Genomic DNA, 23574 nt, shown 5'->3' on the forward strand with positions numbered 1-23574 from the left:
GATGGTGGAGTGTCACATGTCAGAAAGAAGCACGACACACAGAATGTTCCGGAAGGACAGGATCCAAGATGGTGGATCGCGACGGTCGAATCCCTTCCCACCGTCCACGGCACACAACGGACGGCCTTCCAAGTGAGGCCATGTGACCAAACCGTGGCATGTGGTTTGTGAGCAGAAGCGAGGTGGACAATCTCCAGAGCGAGTCTTGAAGGGGAAGCACGTCTTCGGCTCTCCCGCTTCCTCGCCTTTCCTGGTCACGGAGGTGGCGGAGAGCGGGGCACCACATAACATGGGTCCGGGAAGCCCTGATCTTGTTGGGTCCCGTGCAAGTGGCCCCGTGGGTTGTGCAACCGGGGGCCCGATGGATGGTGAGCCATCGCCAACTCTGTATTCCAACAAATAACCCTCTATTACTGGGCAAGTCAACTCTACAGCAATCTGTTCCTCAAACACCGTGGGGAGTTCTGGCTAAGACAAGACCTTTCTTGAAATGGGCATGATTTGGGAAGCAAATCCCACCTACAGAGTCCTGTCTAGAGTGCCCCGATGGCCGGAGAGCAGCTGGCCATGCAGTGCCACGTATGACCGTAAGCCCCAGCCGGGCAAAGATCATGGAGTGCATCAGACGGTTCTCCTCACGGGACCAAGGGTCCGTGGCTCCCACCGCACATGGTGGGGCTCAGCAGGCACCTGCAAGCTTAGCTTCAAACAAGCCAGACTGAGCAAAAGTCACAGAGGGTTCCCACATACCTCCTGCCCCTCCCTACACAGGCACAGCCTCCCCCACTATCGACATCCCCCCGCAAGGGTCGTGCCTCGAGGGTCGTACGTTTGTTACAACCGATGAACCCACACTGGCACACCATGATCACCTACAGTCTACGGTTTACCTTCGGGCTCCCTCTTGGTGCGGTACATTCTGCGGGTTGGGACAAATGTATAATGACGCGTGTCCACCATCTTACAGAATACTTCGACCGCCCTAAAATTTTTCTGCGCTCTGACTACTCATACTTGCCTAGCCCCTCTTCTCCCCAGGCAAACACTGATCCCTTCATTGTCTCTATAGTTTTACCTTTTCCAGAATGTCATAGAGCTGGAATCATACACTCAGTACATAGTCTTTTCAGACAGCCTTCTTTCACTTAGTGACGGGCACTTAAGTTCCTTCTATGTCTCTTCACAGCGTGGTGGCTCGTTTCTTGTCAGCGCTGAATGGGGTTCCATTGTCTGGATGGACCGCGGTTTATTTATCCACTCCCCTACTGAAGGACATCTTGGTTGCATGATCTGTGTTTTAATACACTCTCCAGGTGATTCTGAAGGTCACGAGCGCTTGGAAACAATATCTCGGGGAGCCTGGGTGGCTTCGTGGGTTGAGCTCTTGGTTTCGGCTCAGGTCATGGTCTCATGGGTCGGGGGTTCCAGCCCTGCGTCGGGTTCTGTGCTGACAGCAAGGAGCTTGCTTGGGACTCCGTCTCTCTCTCTCTCTCTCTCTGTCTGCCCCTCCCAGCTCTCTATCTCTCTCTCATCAAAATAAATAAATAAACTTAAAAAAAAAAAACAATATCTCCATACTACACTTCTACCATTAAAAAATCTTTTAATGTTTATTTATTTTTGAGAGAGAGAGACAGAGCATAAGTGAGGGAGGTACAGAGAGAGGGAGACACAGAAGCCAAAGAGGCTCCAGGATCTGAGCTGTCGGCACAGAGCCCGACGCGGGGCTCCAACTCACGCCGTGAGATCATGACCGGAGCCGGAGTCAGATGCTCAACCGACTGAGCCACCCGGGCGCCCCTCTACCTCCACAGATTTGACATTGCAGCCATTCCCTTTGCCTGAATGCCTTTCTTCCTAGCTCTGCTTACAGCGGTCCTGCTCATATTTGGGGGGCACCCAAAATGCCACCTTTTCCAGAATGCACAGTCTGAAATCATGACTCCCTGGGGACGTCCGTTCTGGCCGGAGCTGCTGGCCCCCCCCCACTGGAATGTGAGCTCTTGCAGAAGGCATCCGGTTTTCTGCAGCTCTCAGCCCCTCGTTCCAGGCGGGGTTTACAGTAGCGCATAATAAATGCCGTAAGCTTGAATCATGCGCTAGGACGGCAAGCTAGGAAGGCCTGCGTCCGGACTCACAAGCAGGCAGGCAACGTGGCAGAGGGATTCGTTTCACACTCCCAGGAACGACATCTTACATACACATGTCTCTCCAGACCAAAACATGTCCAAAAAAAAGAACTGATAAGATCGTTTTTTGTTTTTTGGGTTTTTTTCCCCACAACGGTGAGGAAAAGAAAAGAAGTGAACATAAACCAAGTACTGTCCATCTGCTGGCACTGTTTTTTGGTGTTTGGTTTTGGGTTTTTTTTGTTTTGTTTTTTTTCTATCTTCTTCCTCCTCGCCACCCAGGTGGGTGTGCGGAATTGTCTCAGGTAAAGACGAGTGATGCTCAGAGACGTTCAGTAACTTGCTCTAGGTCACACAGCTTCAATGTGGGCCCAGAGACCCATAGGACACACAGGACCGCCCTTCTTCTGTGTCAGTTCACTTCGAGGGAAGGGCCCAGGGGGATGAGAAGGAAACCTCTCCCAGCCTGCTCTGTGTCCTCTCGAAATCGCCACCTCTTCTAGAGGCACCACACCTCAGGCAGGCTGGGCCAACGGGAGGCGTCGCGCGGGACCTCTGCAAAGCCCAGCAGGCGCGCTTGTCATCCCACAGGCCGTTCGCTGGGCCAGGCCTCGTCTGGTTAGACGCCGGCTCAGTGTATAAGTGGAAGTCATAAAACAAGCTGTGTGGAAGTGAGCAGCCCGTCCCCGCCCGGCAGAAATCGACTCCGTGAACATTATCAACAGCCCGTGGCAGGCGGACGTGGAGGAGGGACAGGGACGCGGGCCACGCGAGCCCGAGTCGGCCTCTCTGGGCCCTCACGGGAACACCTTTGCGCGGACGGCGGGCAGTGGGGATGAGCGTCCGTGCTCAAGCCTCGTGTTTTAGCAGCACCTGCCACCTCGCAGGGGGTTAGAAATCCGGGGACCGCCACGCGCTCGGGCTCCTACATCGCTCTAAACTTCAGTCTCCTCGTCCGTGACGACAGTAAGGGGATCTGCCTCTGGGTGGCTGTGGCGATTCGGGGACATAATGTAAACCACGGGTGCCTGCTCAGGACAACCTTGGAGAGCGGCCACGACCGCTGTCTCTCCAGCACCTGCTCTGGCCCAGGATTTCTTCGCGGGCTGCTTCCTGAGCCCACAAGCAAAAAGGGGAGGAAAACGTAATTCCCGAGGCTCCCGGGAGAACAGCGTCAGGAGGAGAGCCGGAAGGTGCAAGTTCCTCTTCCCAATTCTGGCCACTGCTCCTGCTCCTGCGGGCCAGGCCTCTGGGGCTCGGTGAGGGGCTGTGTGGTTCGCCCACCGGGACTGGAAAGCCTAAAGCACGCTGAGTGAAGGCCAGAACTACCCACATTCGGCTGCTACGTCCCTGTTTGAAATCCACGTGCCGAGTTCACAGGATGCATCCAATGCCTCGCCTGGTTTTCCCTGCGGGGCTGGGGTGGCCGGAGGGGTGCGGGGACACAGCAGGAACCAGGGGACAGAGACAGGCACGGGGGCGTTGGCGCCTGGAGCATGCCTGTGCAGACTTGGGTTCAGATTTCGGCTCTGCCCGCTTACAGCGTGTCCTCAGGCAAATCTGCTACACTGAGGCTCCGCGGTTTCCTTCCCCGTGCAAGGAGGTGAGGGAGAAGAACCCATCTGTGCTAAGGATCCACAAGTATGCACGTAGCCTGCCACGTCCAGGGCAGGGCAGGGAGGGGCTTGCAAATGGAGGCCACCTACCCCGGGGCAGGACCTGGTCACCGCTGAAGGCTTCGGCAGGCCAGCACAGGGAGCCAGAAGCGTGTGCTCCTTTCTGGATTCTTCCACGCACCCCTCCTCCCCCCTGAGCCCCAACCCCCCACCTATTACCCTCTACTACATCCTGGAGCCCCTGAATTGGTAGAGGAACCAGAATTCGTGGTGGCCCTTTTGGCTAGCTGCGATGCTAGGTCTCGAATATACAGACAAAACCCTGGAACATGAAAATCAGATAAAAGAGTCACTTCAGGTCACACAGAGGGTAGGAGAGAATCAGGATTCCAGCCCTTTTCCCTCCAGGTCCCAGATCCAGCATCTTTCCATTAAATGCACTGGCTTGGGGGCGCCTGGGTGGCGCAGTCGGTTAAGCGTCCGACTTCAGCCAGGTCACGATCTCGCAGTCCGTGAGTTCGAGCCCCGCGTCAGGCTCTGGGCTGATGGCTCAGAGCCTGGAGCCTGTTTCCGATTCTGTGTCTCCCTCTCTCTCTGCCCCTCCCCCGTTCATGCTCTGTCTCTCTCTGTCCCAAAAATAAATAAACGTTGAAAAAAAAAAAAATTAAAAAAAAATAAATAAATAAATGCACTGGCTTGAAGGCCAAAGAAACCTTTGTGGTGGAGAAAAGCAGAACCTCTGGGAGCGATGCTTGGGCCTCCCGAAGACCTGCCCAGGGGGATTGTTAACTGCTTGTTAGCAAACATCTACTGTACTGTGTAAGCCTATAAGGGTTTTAAATATTTCACCTAAATTCTCACCACTGCTGTCCACAAGGGAGGCATTATTATGATCACCAGCCTCTATTTCACACCAGGAAATTGTCACATAGTGTTTAAGTGGCTGGTCCAAGGACACACGATTCATGGGGTTGAAAGGTTGGACTTGAATCTGGGCAGCCTGGATTCCAGCTTCCTGCCCTAACTAGAATGATGTGGAAGGCTGGCCAGGCTGTGCCCTGCGCAGGTGGAGGCTGAGATCCAGCGCGAAATCTGCTCTCTGGGCTGTGCAGGCTGGCACGGGCTGCTGGGGGGGACGGGGCACCTTTGTGTGACTTCCACCCAAGGACCGCAAGCCAAGCTTGTCCTCCTGGGAACGACAGCAGCTGACCACATCGCACCTTTGTCATTTGCACCATTGATTTTTTTTTTTTTTATCTTGACCTTCTCAAAGCCATTTAAGAGCACAGATAAAAAAGCAAAGCGCAGAGAGGCTGTGAAATGCAGCTCAGCGGCCAGCCACAACGGGAAAAGGCATTTGAACGCGGCCAGCTCAGACATTCTTCCTCCGGTGGATGGAAGTGAGTTCTGGACCAGTCTGCCCGGTGGGCAGCTCGGCAGGTGTGGCTGGCTGGCAGGGCCACACCGTTGGCCTGGCGATCCCTCTTCCAGGAATCCATATGGCCGAAATGCTCATCGGCCCCAGCGAAGACCTCTGCGGAGAACATGGTTTGTAAGAGTGGAACACCGGAAACCACCCTGCACGCCCTGGGAGGAGACTGGTCCGAGCCACTATGGTGCGCTCAAATGTGGAGTACCAAACAGACCTTGAAGTGAAGGCAGTAGCTCTGCCTGTGATAACAGCGGATGTTCACAAGGTCTAGTTCGGGCTCAGGACATTTCGTACAGCGCGAGGCTGTTGGGGTGAACGCTGTTTTCGTGCGGGCATATGGATTCACTCGCCGTGTTGCAAGCAGCAGAGAGCGGGGCTGACGCTGGTCTGAGCGCGGCTGAGGGTGGACAGGTTCCGCAGCTCTCAGGGCTAAGGGCCCGGACCCGGAGCCAGGTTTCCCGTGTGACTTGCACCGTGTGACTCACTGTTGCCGTGCCTCAGTTTCCCTGCGCAGAAAACGGGCGTGCTCGCTCCTAGTACTTTCCTCTGGGAGGTGTTTTGAGGATGGAATGCGTGCAACCCTGCGAGGCTTTGTCTCTGCAGGCCTGGAAGACAGTAAGCCCTGGAGTCTTCGCTATGTTGAAGCCCGGAAGAAAGTGCTGGAGAAATGTGCTCAGCCGGCACCGGTCACTGGTTGTCTCTGAAGAGTGTTGATTGTTGAACTCACGCATTCCACAGCGTGTAACATTTTTGGGAAAAAGAATGCAGTCGGGCAGAGAAACAATTGATGTCCAAAGGAGACCCTTGTTACCGGCCTTCGAGGATAGGTCAATGCCTCCTTCTACTACATTCCCTGGAAAAATGGGTGGGTAGACTCCGGACTCAGGCACAGGACTCACCACCCAGGCTGCCGACTCTCCCTGCCCACCACCTCCCTGGGTCTGGTGCTCATCACTGTCAGTGTTCTTAGCCCCTGGGGTTGTCCCTTTATAAATCGGCTTCCCCCGCAGGCTTGGGAGCTCCCCAAGGACAGGGACTGCTTCTAACCTGTGTCTCTGTGTCTCCACGCCTGGGCTGGGGCCTGACACACAGTAGGTGCCGAATGAGGGTTTGCTGAGTACTCAGTCTTGAAGGCATTACTCGAGGGTTGATACGTGACCCAAGGGTTTATTGGAGGAAGTTTCTTCCACAGTCTGACAGTAAACACTCCCTCTGACCCCTCTGGAATGCTCTTGGCACTTGTTTCCAAGTCAGGCCCTGAAAAATGAACCCTGTGTGTTAATTACAGAGCGAAACAATGCATTCTGGACTCCACCTCGGGGCGGCCATGTGGTCGGCCAGCTGCTGCAGAGGCTGTCCCCAGGGAAGGGACCTCTAGTCCCTCCAGGCCTGGGCGATAGTTCCCGGCATCCAGGTCCTCCAGGGGCCAACCACAGAAACCAGGGACCCACTTGGCATATCAACAGGAAGAGTTGTTATTGCCATGCTTGTGGGCATGCGCCCGTATGCACACCCACAGCCCCCCAAACAGAACAAAAGCAAAACCAAAACGTGATAAAAGAAGCAATGAGAAAAGGTTGGGGAGAGGGGGCCAAGAAAGGGACAAACAAATGTGTTTGTGGGCCATATAAAGCCCGTGAGTTCCCACTTCCCAAAGTTCTTCCCCATTTTAGAGATGAGTACGCTGAGAGGCAACAGCGTGCCCAAAGTCACCAGGAGTTAGTGCGTGGTCCGGGATGAAGTTTCTGAATTTCTGGCCCAGAGTCTCCCCTCTGTTTTGTCCTTGAGGCCGAGGGTCTGTAGGCTCCAGGGGCAGGACTTCTCAGGAGAGGAACAAGGGCCACCTGCCTCCCCAGCAACCCCCACGCCCACCTTTCCCCAGGAACCCTTTGTGACAGGGGGTGCTCAGTACTCACGCATCAGGTAGCTGATGCTGTCACCCCAGGAGGGGGCCAGAGATGAGGGACTGGGGCTATCACGTGAATACTGGGATCTGGGTAGACAGAGGCTTCTCTGAAATTGGACGTTCATGGGGAAGGAGGACCAAGGTCAGCTTTGGAGCTGTAGACCAATCTGGGTTGGAATGCGAGCTCTTTTCCTTCTAAGGCAGGTGAGTGTGGATAAGTGATGGAAGCTTCTGGGTGTCAGAGTACTCGGGTTTAAAATGGGACAGCACACAAGTCTGTGTGCAAGATCGAGTTCATATAAACGAGGCCCCAGGGCCCAAGCAGGTACTCCTAGGTCCAAGAATGCTGGATGGGCCAGAGGTGGATCTTGCAAGAGAGAATGTAGTCCTGTGTGTTTGTAGGAGGTGAGATCAGTGCTTCCCTGAAGGTCAGCACAAGGGGGTCCTCCTCTTTATGCTGAGACAGTTGTAGTCAGGGTCACAGCTAGTACTGGGGACAGAGACTCTCAGAGAGACCAGCTCAGGGCTTATAAACTCAGCTCCCAGCTCCCCCAAGACGGGCCGGGAGCGGGGAGCGGAGCAGAGGTGGGGGAGGGGAGGCTTCAGGGCCCGGATGGGGGGAGGGGATGGGAGGGGTGGCTAGCACTGGCCCCGGGAACAAAGCCTCCAATGCCCAGGACCTCCATTGGCTGTGCGACTTCGGGAAAGTCACTCAGCCTCTCTGAAACCCAGTTTTCACAACCGTAACAGGAAAAGTAGCAGATCGCAGGCTGGCGGTAGGGAGTAACCGAGTACGTAAAACGCTAGCGCGTAGTAGGTCCAAATCCACATGACGCCGGAGGTGGCCCCTCCCACACACCGGCTGTCCGGCCTCCCCTTCCAGGGCCTCATCTTCCCTGCCTGGGTTCATGGTTTGTGTCCGAGTAATAGTTACCAAATGGCAGTCTTTGGCGTATTACATTTATGATTTTTTTTACCATAATCCAAACACATTTTGCAAAATTTATTACTTCGTATCTTTTGAAAATTTAATGGATCCCCTTATAGAAGCTGAAATAGAAAAAAAAAAAAAATTAAGGCGAACACGACGTTGCCGCTCTAAGTGGAGAAGCCGTCTTGCTGGTCATGAACTGAAGTCACTGGTGAGAATAATCACAACCCAAAGCCAATGGGGTGTTAAATCCTGGCTGGGAAGGACCTGGGCACAGAGGCGGCTCTCCTTGTGAGAGAAGAAAAAGCATCAGGGAAGCATTCGGACCAATGCCAAATCAAGACTTGCTCCCTGGTAGGACCAGGAGGGCATAAAGGGTTAACTTGGGAATCATTTCCATCCTCCGTGATTCATTTAATGCCTCGAGTAATTCAGAAAGTGATGCTGGGGGGTCCCCACCCCATCTCCGTGAGGTTCACACACCAGGACAGGGCGCCTGGGTGATCCTGTTGGTCCCTCCTGCTGAGGCTCTCAGGAATCTAGAAGGGCCGGCAGGGCTGGGACATCGCAGCTGAATGGGAAGGAAGGTGTGTGGGGTGGGCAGAAGCCTGGATGGGCAGGGGTGGGGTCAGGACACGAGCACAGTCAAGGATGCCCGAGGAGGGCCCGATTGCCAGTTTCCTCTCGGCACAGGCCTGTGCCCATGAGCAAGCTAGGAAAGGGCTCTCAAGCTAAGAACCAACTCTGCCTTGATCTTTAAAAAAAAAAAAAAAAATTTTTTTTAATGTTTATATTTATTCTTGAGACAAAAAGAGACAGAGCATGAGCAGGGGAGGAGCAGAGAGAGAGGAAGACACAGAATCTGAAGCAGCTCCAGGCTCCAAGCTGTCAGCACAGAGCCCGACGCGGGGCATGAACTCCTGAACCGCGAGATCAAGACCTGAGCCAAAGTCGGACGCTCGACTGACTGAGCCCCCCCAGGCACCCCGACTCTGCCTTGATCTTGGACTTGCAGCCTGCACGGCTGTGAGAATAAACGTGGTTTAAGCCACCTGGTCTGTGCTATTTTGTCGCAGCAGCCTGAGCGGACTGAGGCAGGGAGCACGGGGCCCGTGGCTGGGTGTCGAGAGACTTCATTTCTGTCCCTCTTCTGCTAGTGTGACCCTTGGCCAGGGTTGCCCTTCTCTGGGACTCAGTTTCCCCATCTGTAAAGGCAGGACCATTAACTCTACAGGTAAGGGGTTCTGACCTTCTGATTACAGGAAATGCCTGCACCTTAGCTGACCAGTGCTGAGGGTCCAGAACAGGATGGCACCTGGGGCTGGCAGGCTTCAAACCGCCTAGAAGCACCCCTAGACGCCTAGAAGCACCCCCAGATGCCTAAAAGCACCCCCAGACGGTGGCGGCAACCCGGGTCAGGAATCTCACACAGCACTTTTTGGGATGGTCTGGGGTCAGCACTAGGGAATCTCTGCAGGCTCTGAGAGGCACAGGACACACCTGATTAAACATTTGCCCGCTTTGGCTCCTTTCCAGAGCAGCAGACACCGCCCTGCGCACACACGGGCCCAGGGCTTAGGCAGCAGTTTTGCGATCCGGGTTTTTATTTAACTCGAAGACAGATACAGAGATACCTGCTCCCTCCCTCCCACGTCCCCCACCACGCTGCCCAGCTGACCTTGGCTCCATGCAGGATCAAGGTCAGGCAGGGCCTCTCAGGCCACCCTTGCGGGGCAGAGAGCTGGAGGTCCTCATGCTGAAAGTGGGGGTCTGGATTCCCGCTCTGCCACGGGGTGGGGGGGGGGCGGTGCATCTGGGCAGTGCCCCCACCTCTCTGAGCTCAGTCTGTACTGTGGGCTAATAATCAGTCTGTGGGCTGAGCCCCCTGGGCCTCAACCCCGCCCCCGCACAGCCTGCTCTGTGAGCTCATTGCCGTTCTCATGGGCCACTCTTCCCCTTCTTGACCTTCGTGTTTCTGCCTGGGCCGCGTCTGCCCTTCCCTGGGGAGGCCGCTGGTAGGGGTCAGGCTCGGGAGTGAGCGGTCTCTCAGAGGGGTTTTTTCGCCTCCATCGCAGATAACAGGTGATGCTAGAGAAAGTCACCTCTCCAACGTCTGTGCAGCCGGGGGGGTCGGCATTCGGGTTTTCTTCTCGGGGCCGCGGGGAGGACGAAGGAACGTTCTGGGCCATCACCGGTAAGAACCTTGATGAAGGACAGAGTCACTTCCAGCGATGCCATCCCTAACCCTGTTGGCTGGCTCACTGTGCCCTGTCCCGCCTCGGGTTGAGTAAACATTTCCTCTTTTTGCCCCTGTGCCACACTTACCTCTAAAGGCATGTCCCCTGCTGGGTTTTACCGTGGCTTTGGCTTGTGAGGATGGTGAGTGCCTCCAGGGCAAGGACTGGGTCCCATTTACCTTCCAAGCCCCCAGGTCAGCAGCCTCTGACCAGAGCCAGCTTCTTGAATGAATGAATAAGTGGGTGAGTGAATAACTGAAATGACAATGACCTTCAAGCCCCGTGGGAAAATGCTCTCGGTCTTTGCCAATCAATAGTGATCTGTGCCCCACTTTCTAAGTCACGCCCTAGACAGCGGTCGCCAGGCTCAGATGCATGCCACAGTGATCCGCGGACCAGACAGCTGGGCGGGGCGGGGGAGGGAGGCCGGAGAGGTCACACAGCCCGGCCCCCGTGCCACACAGGCCCCCTGCCTGTCTCGGCGGGCGAAGAAGGAGTGTCGCACACGCCCCATCTTTTCATTCAGCCCTCCCTGGTGGCGGGCTCGTTGGGCTCATCGGTCGTGCGGGGACCAGCTTTCAGAGAGTTTCTTTAAATTGCACGCGAGGGTTGCCCTGGATGAGCTTGCCAGATGCGAAGGACCTCCGCCTGAGGGAGAAGACCCTGATGAGGTTGCCACCACCCCATTTTCACCTTCAGCCCCGGACGGGCCTGCATCCTAGAGGAGCACTGAGGCAGACTGGCATTTTCTTAAGGATCTCAATCAAATACCAAGAGGGAACCCAAAGAGACTATATCTCTTTTTTTGGGGGTGTGCCATGCTTTATTTTATTTTATTCTCTTTTGTTTTGTTTTATTTTATATTATTATTATTTGCATTTATTTTTATTTTATTTTATTTTATTTTATTTTATTATTTTCTAGAACACCACAACGATCATATACCTACTTCCTCAGAGCCAATAGTGTTCACATTTTACTTTTATTTTTGCTTTTATTTGCTGGGGCATTTGAAAGTGAGATACAGACGCAGTGACCCACTGACCTCCGAATACTCCAACAAATATTTTCTAACAATAGAGGCACTATCTCACCTAGCCACATTCTATACCTCAAATGAGAAGACACATTCCTCATATACTCAAGATATATATACTCCTCATATATAGAATATATATCTCATATATATATATATCTCATATATATATATATATATCTCATATATAGAGTATATATATCAAGAATATATACTCCTCATATATTCAAGACACATTGAATACTCGGTGCAGATTCAAACATCCAGAATTGTCCCCCAAGTCATCTTCATGGCATTTTCCCCCAAATCAGAATCCAAATGAGATTCATGCAGTGTTGTTGTTTTTTTTTTGTTTTATTTGTATAGGACACATTTTAAGTCTCTTAACCTAGACGCGTGTCTCCTGTCTGCACCTTTTTTTGTCTGCATTTCTTTTCCCTGACATCGGCTGCTGGTCTAGAGGAGGCTAGAGGTCGTGACGAATGGCCCACACCCTGGAAGTGCCCACCGTCCCCTCATCCGCCTGCCACTGGTTCCCAGCTGGGCCTGAACTCAGCCATTTGCAGAGCTCCCCGGAGGTGTTAGTGAAGGAACTTTCCTGACCTTCTCAGAGGTAAGGGGGTGGCACATTCATGGGGGCCCAGGAGGGCCTGAACAGAAGACGTGCTCTGCAGATGAGGCACCACGGTCACATCAGAGGTCACCCGGCAGGAGGTCAGGCAGGTGGGGGCATCTGGATGACTCTGGACCCTCGCACACCTCTATCACCTGCCGGGCCTCCTCCGGCCAGAGTGCCGTCTCCCTCCCTGTGCCACACCCCCACTGCCTTCTCCCCTCAGGTCCAGGAAAAGCCCTGCACCCCCCACAGACTTTGCCTCCACCCCTGCCCTGGTTCACCGTAACTTCCAGATTGATGAAAACGTTCCACGTCCCATCTAAAAATGCACACGTACATACAAACGTGAAACGAGAGAAGAGATACAGCTGGATGTCAGCGGACTTAACTGGGATGAGAAAGAGCCTCAGGCATGACCTGAAAAGCTGAAACCGTGCAGAGAAGAAGGGATAGATCTGACTAAATCAATCAGCTATAATGAAAAGTCAGACAAACTCTGGGGGGGGAGAAAATGAACCATGAAAATTAACTTCTGACACTTCAGATCTCCAACCCGTGAGCTTTGATCTGTAGAACTGACACCCATAGTGAGAGTTTGGGTTCTCTCTTGGGATACAACAAGCTATCCCCAAAGTAACGGCTCGTAAAGACAATCGTCGTAGGCATCTGCTCCTGATTCTGTGCCCGGACAGGGCTTGGCATGGCCAAGTCTTCTGTTCAGTGACCCTGGTCACCAGCGAGGTTGCCACCATTCACCTGGCTGGCTGTTGGGAGCTCAGCCAGAGCCCTTAGCTGGAGCCTCAGTTTTCTTCCTGAAGCTTCTCTTGGTGGCCAGACTGGGCCTCTGACAGTGTGTTACCCCATGCGTGGCTGCCGGCTTCGAAGCGAACACGGGCAGGAGAGGGGAGGCTCCCTGACGGCTGAGCCCTAAAACCCTCCCCGTGCTATTTCTGCCTCATTCTATCTGTTACAGGAGGTTGTACAAGTCACCCAGATGCAAGGGGGCGAGGCATTGAACGCCAGGGGACGCGGTCCATTGGAAACACCCAAGTAACATTCTGCCACAATAAGAAATTAAACAAAATCCCAACCGAAAAATCGACTATCGGTAAGAATAAATAATTCATATAAGAAATACAAAAGGCCGGGGGTGCCCGGGTAGCTCAGTTGGTTAAACGTCTGACTTCGGCTCAGGTCATGATCTCACAGTCCGTGAGTTCGAGCCCCGCGTCGGGCTCTGTGCTGACAGCTCGGAGCCTGGAGCCTGCTTCCAATTCTGTGTCTCCCTCTCTCTCTGCCCCTCCCCCACTCTTGCTCTGTCTCTCTCTCTCTCTCTCTCTCTCCCTCAAAAATAAATAACCATTTAAAGAAAAAAAAAAAAAAGAATTACAAATGGCCAACAGACAGCAAAATATAGCCAACCTAACTACTGTTGAAGAAACACGCATTTGAATTTCACCTAATTTCTCCCTACCCGAGGAAGGAAGAGGGCATTGACAGGATTCACAGAGCTGGGTTGGCGTGAAAATTTCTGTGAATCTTCTGGAGGGGCATTCTGATACAATGTATCAAGAATCCCTAAAAATAGTGATGCTTTTGAGTCAGCAATTCCACAGTTGGGATTTTCCAGAAGCTTTTTGTAAGGAAATACTTGTAAAAGTGTACAACGTTATTTCAAATAGTAAAAGACTAAAAGTAGATGAAATGAAGCGTTGCATTGATTTGGTCGGAATACAAGTCAGGAAATGACATCTCAGTGAGTTTGGCATTTAAGCCACTGACCTGGCATCAGGAAATACTTCCCAACCTTCCTGCCTTGTGTCATCCGCAGACATTCACTTACTCATCTGTACCACAAATGTATCGAGTGCCTCACGGGGAACAGTAGTTCCCTGCGCTCCAGCCCCTGCCTTTGGCGTGTTTTCACAGCCTTTGGAGAAAAATAAATACAAATATTAATTACTAAGTCTAACACGATATGAACAGCACGGATGAATGCGTGTTGACAAGCCCACCTCTTCCATCCAGAAGGCAACTAAAATTAGGTCCAAAAATGAATAAAATCGTACCTAATGCTGGCAAAAATGAAGGCAGACAGGCCCCTGGGGGGAGCATATTAAGTGACGCACCGTCCTTGTCTTCCAATAGAAGCTCGATTAAAGAAATTATTATGTATCCATTAAATGGAGCTCTACATAACTGAATAGGGAATGATGTGAAACCATCGCCATGATATTGCTACACGAAATAAAAAGATTTCTTTTTATTCTATTTATTTGATTTTTAAAAAATTTGTTTATCTTCTAACTGAACAGTTTGGACAGCATGTCCCCAATTGTGTAAAGCATACAAAAGGGAAACTTTTGGAAATATAAACAACCATTGTGTGGGTCGGAACATCTGGGGAGTGGTCTTTGGAGGGGGAAGAAAGACTCACTGCTTATTTTATGCCCTTGGGCACTGCCATGGACCCAATGTCTGTGTCCCCCACCCCCAAATTCCTATGTTGAAATTCTAGCCCCCTCCCAATGTGACGATACTAGGAGGTGGGGCCTTTGGGGGGTGGTTAGGTCACAAGGGTGGAGCCCTCGGGAATGGAATTAGTGTCCTTAGGTAAAAGACACCCCAGAGATCCCTCACCCCTTCCGCTGGGGAAGGATGGAGTGAGAACACTGCCGTCTGTGAACCCGGAAGCTGCTTTCTACCGACCTTAGTCTTGAACTCACAGCCTCCAGAACTGTAAGAAATAAATTGTTGCGTACACCACTCAGCCTATGGTGTTTTTGTTACAGCAGCCGAAATAAACTAGCGAGAGTTTTTTTGGACTCGGTGTGTGTGTTTTATGAAAAAAACTGTAACAAAATATTTAAAATGTCTCAAAGACAGTGTTTGCACTAGGGCCTCTTAGGTTGCCTTTGAAATTCACTCATGGACTGATCCATTTGTTGGTTGATTCATTCAACAATTTGGTGGCAGTCACATCCCAGGTAGGAAGACGCAGAGGACTGGACTCAGAGTCTAGGGGATGACCCACGGGAGCAGGCCCCAACCAGCGGGGGGCTCAAGAGACAGTGACGCCCTGCGTCGGCTGAGTGCATGTTGTGGGGCCGTGGAGGGGGCAGCCGGCAGGTGACGGGCTACAGGAAGAAGGGGCCATCTGAGGTGGGCTTTGAGAGGGTGAGTGAACTTCTGCCAGGTGGGGAAGGCCAGGGAGGAACTTGGCATCCAACAGCACAAACAATTAATGTTTCCAAATCAGCTGACCTATTTGGCAGGGATGGGAAATTCACAAGCCAGAGGGAAGAGAGAAAAGAGGAGAGGCATCCAGATCGGGCAGAACATGGGAGGCATTTTGTAGCTCATCACAGAAGGAACTACACTTTTTTTCCCCCCTCAAAGAGAGCAGAAAGCTTCTCTCGCCATTCCCAGTCACCATGACAACCGAAGACTGTGTCAGTGACACAGCGGCAGGCGGCTGAGAAGTTCTGGTTGGACCTCTCACCTTTCTGTCATTCGGGGTCCCAGTTAACAGGACTGGCGTACCCATGGCTTGATTCCTGGAGGTGTGACCCTGGGCGAGTCACTTTTCTCTCTCTGAAGAACCAGCAGCCCAGGATCAACCAGCTCTCAGGATTGGTCCAAAGATTCATGTGACATTGACCTTCCTCGGGTGCCACCCATATGAAGCTCATCATCATCACGTGCCTGAGCTCTGTCCTCCAGGCATGTAGGTGAAGGCTGGCCACCCAGGCACCTGTGGACAACAGCCATGGCAAGCCCCACCGTGCTCTTTCTCTCCTGCGTCTTAAGCGTCCTTCAGCCAAGTCCCCTTCCTGGTTCCTACAGCCACTGCCTCAGGTCGACGTTCATCATCTCTCCCTTCGGACCAGGTCACCAATGATGTGTCTGCTCGGATACTTCCTTCACACAAGGGAAGACGTCAAGCTTTTCTGAAAACACAAATCTGACTATGTCTTTCTCCTGCTTGCCGTCCTTCCGCGGTTCCAAGTTACCCAAAGGGCAATCAGAACTCTTTTGAGGGTACACAAGGACCTTCCTGGCTGGCACCAATCTACCCCACAGACTCAGTTTTCGACTCTCCAACCCCTGTACTTGGTGCCCAGGAAAAGTGATCGCTGATCGGTCCTGAAGCATGCCACGTTTCCTCCTGCCTCCTGCCCTCCGCAGGCTCTTCCCACTGCCTGGAAATATGCCCTTCAATCCCTGCCTTTGTCTGGAAGAGTTACCTCCAGGGTTATGGCCCTTCCGCACCGCCCCGATACCTGCCTCCCGGGCTGGGTTAGGTGGCCCTGGTCTGTGCTCCCATACTCTCGGGGCTACCTCAGCCTGGGCAGCCGAAAGGGCCTGGTTCGGGGAAGGCGCTAATCGAATGACGGAATGGATGACCCCACGCCAACCTGGTGCATGAGTGAAAGCCCTTTGCTTGCAGTTCCAGATACAGCCGCCCCTGCCTGGGAGCTTGCATGGCCTGTGAAAATGACTGGGGTGTCACCTTCCTCTCTGGGAGCAAGTTTTCCTTCCAAGGCCCTTTCCAGATGTATGGAACATGGTGGGGGGGGGGCGGTTAGCATCTTCCCATTATCAGAAGAGAGATTATGTCTGAATACATAGATTTCCCCTATGAGTGGCCATGTTTAAATTAACTTCACAGGGCTTCTGTGGACCAGTGGGCCCCAGAACACATCTTGTGAGTTCTGCCTCTGTACCTGTTTGGCCAATGGGGCAACTGAGAGCAAGAGACTTCAGGCCCCAGGCCCGCTGGTGGACGGGGCCAATCCTGAGGTCGTCCCAGCATGCCTTGCCCTCTGGGCGCGGCCCGACTCTTCTCTTCTCTCCACGTGGACCTTTACGGATCTCAAAACTCTCAGGGATGGGACTACTGCTCACACTTTCACAGAGGAGGAAACAGACCCAAAGAAGCACCGCGTCCCAAGGTGAGAAGGGTCCTCAAACTGAGGCCATACACCTGCAGCTGACACACACACACACACACACACACACACACACAGCCCATATCCCGAAAAGCAAAGAAACGTATTTCTGGCGACTTTAAAGGGCACAAGCACATGGAGATTGCCGGTATCTTAGAGGCCAGAAGGAAATACAGAGCAGAAAGCCAGGCAGGAATTACCGAAGGAACATGAAGTAATACATTCCCTGAGTGGTGTTTACATGCCTACAATTCCACCATGACCCTCCAGAAAGCACTTCTTGCTGACCTACTTATTTCCTTCTAAAAACCGAATGGCTCTAAAACTAAATATCCTGTGCTGTCTGGAAGTCAACATCATAGACAGCGTGGTCCGCGTCCACATGCAATGTTTAGGAAACACGTGTAATGCTCTATCTTTAATACAAAGGAGGAATCAAAGGAAAACGATTTGTAGCACGCCCATCTGGATCGCACTGTGCAAATACCTGGGCCCGGCTGCACTGAGAAACCATAACAAAGCAGTCAGCTTGCCCACACCTATAAATAAAAAATCACCACGAACACAATTACAAACGCAGACCGACATGGGTGTGTTTTGCCAGTGACTCAAAGCTTTTCTGCGGGTGACGTGATTTTCCAAAACAGTGAACAATTCTTGGAAAAACCCCAGAAGCCGACAAAGCACAAACGTCCCTTGATGGGTACGGTAGTTGCATTCTAGAAACTTCAGGGAATGTGAAAACCCTGCAAAACCCCCTCGGGCGTCTACGTAAAATGGAAGTAGCCTCTGAGCTCAGATCCCTAGAAAACACGATTTTGCTTGCATGGATGGCCAGTGGGAGATTTTTCAGTCGGGTGGGCGGTGGAGGGATCTGTGTTGTATGGTAAACGAGCCAAGCAGGGAAGGGCAGCGTGCCCATGGCATGGTACGTGAGGGTGGAGGCAGATAAATAGGATAGTAAATATTATCACTGTCACTTGTATACTTTTTACCACGTGTCAGGGGCTGTTCTAAATGCTTCTGATAGATATATAGATATAGATGATACATATAGATATAGATATAGATGATAGATATAGATATAGATATAGATATACACACATATGTGTAAATACACACACATATATATATTTTAATTTTTTTTAACATTTATTTATTTTTGAGAGACAGAGGCAGAGTATGAGCAGGGGAGGGACAGAGAGAGAAGGAAACACAGAATCCGAAGCAGGCTCTGGGCTCCGAGCTGTCGGCACAGAGCCCGACGCGGGGCTGGATTGAACTCACAAACCGTGAGATCGTGACCTGAGCCGAAGTCGGACACTCAACCGACTGAGCCACCCAGGTGCCCCTATATATATATATATATATATATATATATATATATATATTTTAAGTTTATTTAATTTGAGAGAGAGAGAGAGAGAGGGAGAGAGAATGAGTGGAGGAGGGGCAGAGAGCGAGGGTGAGAGAGAATCCGTGGCAGGCTCTATGCTGTCAGCCCAGAGCCCAATGCAGGGCTCGATCTCACGAACCGTGGAATCATGATCTGAGCCGAAATGAAGAGTCGGGCACTTAACCGACTGAGCCACCCAGGTGCCCCTAAATGCTGCTCATAGATTAACTCATTGAACCCTCACAAAAACCCTATGAGGCTGGTCTTACGAACGTACCCATGTTACAAATGAGGAAACTGAGGCACAGGGTGCTCACAGGACTGCCTCGGGGTCACGCCGATGAAAGGTGTTTAGTTAACCACAACAAATGCCCATGAGTCCCCACCGTATGTGGTGGGGGGGGGGGGGGGGCGGAGCTGTGGGAGCATGGAAATTCGTCCTGCTCGGGGTCCACGGGAGAGAGAGCTAATGCTTCCTGAGCACCTGTTCTGCCGCAGGTTCCGTGCCGGATGGCACCGCAAGTCGTCTCAAAGGCATCTCGGCTCTGTCCCTTCCCCCCACGGGCACTGCCTGCCCCAGGCCGGGACTGTCTGTCACGGGGACAGATGCCATCGTCTCCTCACTGCCCCGGACACTTCCAACCTCACTGCCACACCTCCACATGGCAGTCAGACGCATCTCCCCACTGCCCCCCGCTGCAGACCTCGGGGTCGCTCCTCACCCTGGACGGGGCCCGAGCTCCTGGTCAGCCCTCCCGCCTCCCTCACAAGCCCGCCCAGCCTTCCCCTCGGAACTCCAGCCCCCTGGCCTTCGCCCCGTCCCATCCCACCCACAGGGGGTGCTTCTGGCCATTCTGGCCATGGCCGGTTCCTTCCTGCCCTTCGGGCAGATCTCAGAGCTGAACCGAGGCCCCTGATGGCGCTAGGGCCGGCCACCCACCCTCCCCTCACTCTGGCTCCCTCCTCGCTCGTCTGGCGGCTCAGTATCACAAAGTCGTGTCACCTGCCTCCTCTGGAGTCCACGGGCCACCGGGGCAAACACCAGTTCTCTAAGGCACCCCGGATTCTCCGTGCGGGCGCACAGCTGGCCTCCACGTAGCCGGCTACACGGGTGAACGAGTGAGTGAGAAATAACGGAGCCCCACATTTATTTTTTTTTATTTATTTATTTTTCAACGTTTATTTATTTTTGGGACAGAGAGAGATACAGCATGAACGGGGGAGGAGCAGAGAGAGAGGGAGACACAGAATCGGAAACAGGAGCCCCACATTTAATGCCCACGCAGCTTGTGAGGTGAACATTATTATGCTGCTCTTGCGAGGGAGCCCGTGACGGCCTCGATGAGTCTACTGCCGCTGGACCCGGACCCAGCCCAGCCCCTGGGTGGTCCTCCAGCCCAGGAAGTGGGGGTGGCTTTCACAGGAGTGGGGGGCACCCACACATGAGGCTGGGCGGCCGGGCGGGGAGGCCTCCGGGGGCTCCGAACTGCACTCCTTCCCAGAGTAGATTCCTCAGGCTTGACTCACCCCCTTCCCAGGAAAACGTGAAGCACCGCCTTGAGAAGGTTCCAGAAGGGCTACCGCGTCCGTGGGCCGCGCAGCGGCCCGGTGGCTCCGCGCATTTGGGAGTCAGCCCCGGGAGAAGCGAGGCCTTGCCGCTTGGCTCCCCAGATAGATGACTTAATAGAACCCCGCTGGTAAATCCCTGTGGGGCCTCATTAGGCCCAGGCCCAAAACCTTGGGCCCGTTGTTTCTTTAGCCAAGACTCGGGGTTTGCCAAATTCCAGCCAGAGGACAACACCCACAAGCCCAGAGCGGAGAGTGAAGTCATCAACTGGGGAGGGAAGCGGGAGACAGGACAGGTAAGCTGGCAGAGAGCGTGGGCTCAGGCCGTCGGACTCTCAACTCCTCCCACCTGCAGGCAGCCAGACTTCCTTCCGTCCTCAGTTTACCTCACTGGAAAATAGAATGGGCCTGGGCGTGTCCATCACTGGACACGTCCCCGGATTGCTACGCAATTAAAGGAGAGAGCGATGTGAAGCAACCGCCTCTCCCTTAGTCTGAGAGTCTCTCCCACATGAGTGAGACCCTGGGATCTGTCCCTAATGCGGGGACACCCGTACGCCCAAATCATGTGGCCGTTCGTTCAAAGAAGGAACCGGCCTGAACCTTGTTCTCCCTCATCTTGGGAAGGCAGCCTGCTCATCCTGGGCTTGGGAAGAGAGCTGCAGTATCACCCCGGGGCCAAGACAACGGTTCGGGGCTGGGAGGCAGGCAAGGGGAGGGAAGGGGGAGGAGGAAGCGGGGCCTGTGCATTTTGCCCGGACTTTATCGCTGGCAGAGTGCTGTGACATTCTGTACCTCGCTCGTGCCTCACAAACAACTCGGGGGCAAAGTAATATTAAGTCTGTTATGCGCTTGAACACACAGAGGCACAGAGAGGTTAGGCGGCCTGTTCCAGGGCGCACAGCTGCCAGGACTCAAACCCAGGTCTTCGGATTCCAAGCCCAGGCTCTTCTCTCCTGCTCTGAGCACGTTCCAAGGGCATTTGGCGTCGTAACTGGTAGCTGGGGAAGGACTACAGGTGTGGTGAAGACGACACGGGGCTGGATACGGACCCTGACCCAGCTGTCTAAGGCCTTTCGTGACCCTGGTCCAGCCAAACATGAGCCTCTGCTCCCGCCTCTAGAATGGAAATTATACATACTCTTGCGGTGGCCGTAACAATTAAAAGGCACACACATCTAAACAAGGCTCGGCACTGGGCTTAGCACATACTCGGTGCTTTACCGAAAGCAGCGGTCTTCAAAGAGTGACGGATGGTTCATGCCTCTCAATTTTCTCCCACTGAACACGCAGGAGAGGTGATGACATCGGTGATGCACTGCTGGGAGGAAATCTCACTTTTGCACAATTCTTATCAAAGGGGCTGTAGCCGCACCCCTGGGTCCCCTCTCAGGATGCAGGTGGAATGAGAACATCATTATTACAAGGTCACCTTGAGTCAACAACATGCCATTCCGGGGTGCCTGGGTGGCTCCGTCGGTTAAGCGTCCGACTGCGGCTCCTGTCATGATCACGCAGTTTGGGAGTTCGAGCCCCGCGTCAGGCTCTGTGCTGACGGCTCAGAGCCTGGAGCCTGTTTCAGATTCTGTGTCCCCCTCTCTCTCTGCCCCTCCCCTGCTCACGCTCTGTCTCTCTCTCTCTCTCTCTCTCAAAAATAAATAAACATTAAAAAAAAAATACAACCCACCATCCCCACAGGCTATGTAATAAAGTGGTCCAGTGAGCCAGCCCTAAGACCCAGGCTGCCTGCATTCAAACCAAGCCCTATTGGTGAGCCTCGCGATGTAGAGAAGCTTCTTTGAACTTTACTCGTCCCTGCTCAGTCAGCTATAAGTGGGATCATAATCTGACCTACCTCCCAGGGCTGCAGTGAGGATTCCAAAAGGTAGCATGTGTGTTTCGTAAAAGGATTTTTATTATTCCCCCAAAGCAGCAGATATTTTGTACCTTCACAGTTAATAGTGATAGCACTTAACATTTTTTTTTAATGTTTATTTATTTTTGAGAGGGAGAGAGACAGAGTACGAGCAGGAGAGGGGCAGAGAGAGAGAGAAGGAGGGATACACAGAATTGGAAGTAGGCTCCAGGCTCTGAGCCGTCAGCACAGAGCCTGACGCGGGGCTCGAACTCACGAACTGCAAGATCATGACCTGAAGTCGGACTCTCATCCAACTGAGCCACCCAAGCGCCCCAATAGTGATAGCATTTTAGTATGCATGCATTTACAGCCACTCCAGTGCAGAAGGGGTTAGCAACGCGATCCCTTTCAGGTTAAGTTTGGGACCATCTATCTATTTCTGGTCCATAGACTGTGAGCACAGGTGACTGGGTGTCAGTTTCAAGCCCCATGCTCCCTCCCTTTTCTCACCTACAGCGACCTTGCAAGCCACTGCGCTCCCAGTGGCACAGGTACTACAAGGGGGAGGGCCCCCTGACTCAGATCTGACTTTGATCTAAGCAAGAAATCACTTATTATGAGAAGTCCCCGGGACACCGAGGATTTTTGTCATTGCTGCATAGCCTGGCCAAACCCGCCTAATACAGTGAGACGTATCGATCCTGACTCTGGCAAAAGAAATTCCTAGTGGTGAAATCCCAGAACTTGTGAGCGAGATCGTTCGGGTTTGGGTCGTATTGCTCAAGCTGCACTGGACTGTGCAGAAGTAAAACCCCAAATCTCAGTGCTTTAAACCACAAAGTTTTATTTCTTACCTGCCCTGTGTGTCTGGTAGACTGGGTGAGGGTCGCACACTATGTTGTCCTACCTTTCGGGGCTGACACGACCACCCCATCAGGAGCGTGGCAGCTCACTGTCGCAGGGGGAGTGACCTGCCCAGGCTCTTAAAGCTTCAGCTTGGAAGCCCCACCCACCACTTCCTGCTCGCACCTCATTGGCCAAGCCGGGTCACATGGCCACACCTTGCTTCGGGTGACGAGGGAGTCCTGCTTCTCGAGTACCCTAAGTCTGGCCAGAGAAGGGGAACCCCTAGCAGATGACATCAATGAGAGCCTCCAAGTTACAGAAGAGCCACCGTTACTTTGCCTGCTCCCCTCACCTTGACTTGAGCCTTATGCTCAAGCTTCTTTGGACTCATTGCCTCAGTTACCCTAACTCTACTGAGTTATCTCTGGCTGTCTGAAACCCCATCGGCATCCTCCAGGGAGAAGGCTCTCCCCACACGTTTGCCTCCATTAGCAGACTGAGAACCTCTTAAGGTCAAGGACAGCGTCTTGTTCCTGTTTCCCCACTTCCCAGGCCGGCAGAGCTCCTGAATTATTTTTGAGTGAATGAATTCTTGTTGGGTGTTTGGGCAGAGGCAAGTGCTCCCGGATAGCCAGCGTCAGCCTCGTCAGACTCCCACTGAGGTCGGGAGCCACGGCAGAGGCAAGGCTTGCTTGCCTCCGAGGGCTGTTTTGACACGTGCTGTTGCAATTTAAGTCATGAGCAGAAAGCCCAGTGGAAATCACTTCCTGACGATTCAATCCGGTTTTAAGCCTTGTCTGGGATCCTGGCCCGGCCACTGGCTCACCACGTGCCGTGGGCAAGTTCTGTCCCCTGTCCGGACGTGGGTTTGTCCGGGAGCCGGGAGGGAAGGACCTGCTCAGCTTCCAGGTTGCAGGAGCCCACGTGGCCCAGCCTCCTGCACAAAGAACCCTGGGCCTCCAGCTGCTTCGGAGATGCACGAAGCCTGTGGGTATTCACTCTCAGAACTTCATGCACGACGTCTGCTCACCCAGGCCCCCCGGGGCTCGAGGA

General features: G+C 53.2%; 2 long non-coding RNA genes across 2 annotated transcripts; both read left to right on the forward strand.

The window, feature by feature from the left end:
• The first annotated feature begins 7173 nt into the window (after positions 1 to 7173).
• Positions 7174 to 8862, forward strand: LOC123585431. Its single transcript, XR_006706161.1, has 3 exons — positions 7174 to 7287; positions 8131 to 8601; positions 8820 to 8862. It is a non-coding gene; the product is annotated as an uncharacterized LOC123585431 (long non-coding RNA).
• Positions 8863 to 9146: 284 nt separating this feature from the next.
• Positions 9147 to 11096, forward strand: LOC123586759. Its single transcript, XR_006706930.1, has 3 exons — positions 9147 to 9248; positions 10090 to 10208; positions 10439 to 11096. It is a non-coding gene; the product is annotated as an uncharacterized LOC123586759 (long non-coding RNA).
• Positions 11097 to 23574: the final 12478 nt, after the last annotated feature.

This window comes from Leopardus geoffroyi, chromosome C3, assembly GCF_018350155.1.
Source record: "Leopardus geoffroyi isolate Oge1 chromosome C3, O.geoffroyi_Oge1_pat1.0, whole genome shotgun sequence".
Lineage (NCBI taxonomy): Eukaryota > Metazoa > Chordata > Mammalia > Carnivora > Felidae > Leopardus > Leopardus geoffroyi.